The sequence below is a fragment of the Triticum aestivum genome, chromosome 1B (assembly GCF_018294505.1).
Source record: "Triticum aestivum cultivar Chinese Spring chromosome 1B, IWGSC CS RefSeq v2.1, whole genome shotgun sequence".
NCBI classification, from domain to species: domain Eukaryota; kingdom Viridiplantae; phylum Streptophyta; class Magnoliopsida; order Poales; family Poaceae; genus Triticum; species Triticum aestivum.
Window position 1 is genome coordinate 47,246,164 of NC_057795.1, and position 1,917 is coordinate 47,248,080.

The 1,917-nt window shown below is 50.0% G+C and overlaps 4 non-coding genes and 1 pseudogene across 4 annotated transcripts; all 5 read left to right on the forward strand.

The window, feature by feature from the left end:
• Positions 1 to 12: 12 nt before the first annotated feature.
• LOC123153716 (5S ribosomal RNA) lies at positions 13 to 131 on the forward strand. The gene has a single exon (XR_006476562.1). It is a non-coding gene; the product is annotated as a 5S ribosomal RNA (ribosomal RNA).
• Positions 132 to 427: 296 nt separating this feature from the next.
• Positions 428 to 545, forward strand: LOC123154086 (5S ribosomal RNA). The gene has a single exon (XR_006476667.1). It is a non-coding gene; the product is annotated as a 5S ribosomal RNA (ribosomal RNA).
• Positions 546 to 843: 298 nt separating this feature from the next.
• LOC123152629 (5S ribosomal RNA) lies at positions 844 to 962 on the forward strand. The gene has a single exon (XR_006476276.1). It is a non-coding gene; the product is annotated as a 5S ribosomal RNA (ribosomal RNA).
• Positions 963 to 1,259: 297 nt separating this feature from the next.
• Positions 1,260 to 1,379, forward strand: LOC123155553 (uncharacterized; annotated as a pseudogene).
• A 44-nt stretch (positions 1,380 to 1,423) lies between these two features.
• LOC123155589 (5S ribosomal RNA) lies at positions 1,424 to 1,542 on the forward strand. The gene has a single exon (XR_006477507.1). It is a non-coding gene; the product is annotated as a 5S ribosomal RNA (ribosomal RNA).
• The last annotated feature ends 375 nt before the right edge of the window (positions 1,543 to 1,917 follow it).

Sequence of the window (1,917 nt, forward strand, 5' to 3'; positions counted from 1 at the left end):
GGGTAACATGTTGGATGCGATCATACTAGCACTAAACCACCGGATCCCATCAGAACTCTGAAGTTAAGCGTGCTTGGGCGAGAGTAGTACTAGGATGGGTGACCTCTTGGGAAGTCCTCGTGTTGCATTCCCTTTTTAATTTTTTTTGCGCCGCTTGCAAAACAAAACGCACGTGTAAGTAATATATTTATCGTGTTTTATTATTTTGCACGAGTGCGGTAAGTTATAGCTGGGTGCTCACGATTCACGAATCTAGTGGCGGCATTGTGGCGCGGCAAGCGTGCACTGGTCGGTTGAGAGGGTGGGGTGGAAACCACGTTAAACTCGTCTCCGTAGTTGAGAGGGAGCGGCCAAAGCAATGTACAATCATCTTTGTAGTGGAGCTGGGAGGGGCAAGGATAAGGGACGAAGACGGGGGTAATATGTCGGATGCGATCATACCAGCACTAAAGCACCGGATCCCATCAGAACTCCGAAGTTAAGCGTGCTTGGGCGAGAGTAGTACTAGGTGGGTGACCTCCTGGGAAGTCCTCATGTTGCATTCCCTTTTTAATTTTTTTTTGCCCCGCTTGCAAAACAAAACGCATGCGTAAGTAATATATTTACCGTGTTTTATTATTTTGCACGAGTGCGGTAAGTTATAGCTGGGTGCTCACGATTCACGAGTCTAGCGGCGGCGTTGTGGCGCGGCAAGCGTGCACTAGGGCGGTTGAGAGGGAGGGGTGGAAACCAAGTTAAACTCGTCTCCGTAGTTGAGAGGAAGCGGCCAAAGCAATGTACAATCGTCTTTGTAGTGGAGTTGGGAGGGGCAAGGATAAGGGACGAAGACGGGGGTAACATGTCGGATGCGATCATACCAGCACTAAAGCACTGGATCCCATCAGAACTCCGAAGTTAAGCGTGCTTGGGCGAGAGTAGTACTAGGATGGGTGTCCTCCTGGGAAGTCCTCGTGTTGCATTCCCTTTTTAATTTTTTTTGCACCGCTTGCAAAACAAAATGCACGTGTAAGTAATATATTTACCGTGTTTTATTATTTTGCACAAGTGCGGTAAGTTATAGCTGGGTGCTCACGATTCACGAGTCTAGCGGCGGCGTTGTGGCGTGGCAAGCATGCACTAGTGCGGTTGAGAGGGAGGGGTGGAAACCGCGTTAAACTCATCTCCGTAGTTGAGAGAGAGCGGCCAAAGCAATGTACAATCGTCTTTGTAGTGGAGCTGGGAGGGGCAAGGATAAGGGACGTAGACGGGGGTAACATGTTGGATGCGATCATACTAGCACTAAACCACCGGATCCCATCAGAACTCTGAAGTTAAGCGTGCTTGGGCGAGAGTAGTACTAGGATGGGTGACCTCCTGGGAAGTCCTCTTTGTAGTGGAGCTGGGAGGGGCAAGGATAAGGGACGAAGACGGGGGGTAACATGTCGGATGCGATCATACCAGCACTAATGCACTGGATCCCATCAGAACTCCGAAGTTAAGCGTGCTTGGGCGAGAGTAGTACTAGGATGGGTGACCTCCTGGGAAGTCCTCGTGTTGCATTCCCTTTTTAATTTTTTTTTTGCGCCGCTTGCAAAACAAAACGCACGTGTAAGTAATATATTTACCGTGTTTTATTATTTTGCACGAGTGCGGTAAGTTATAGCTGGGTGCTCACGATTCACGAATCTAGCGGCGGCATTGTGGCGCGGCAAGCGTGCACTGGTCGGTTGAGAGGGTGGGGTGGAAACCGCGTTAAACTCGTCTCCGTAGTTGAGAGGGAGCGGCCAAAGCAATGTACAATCGTCTTTGTAGTGGAGCTGGGAGGGGCAAGGATAAGGGACGAAGACGGGGGGTAACATGTCGGATGCGATCATACCAGCACTAATGCACTGGATCCCATCAGAACTCCGAAGTTAAGCGTGCTTGGCGAGAGTAGTA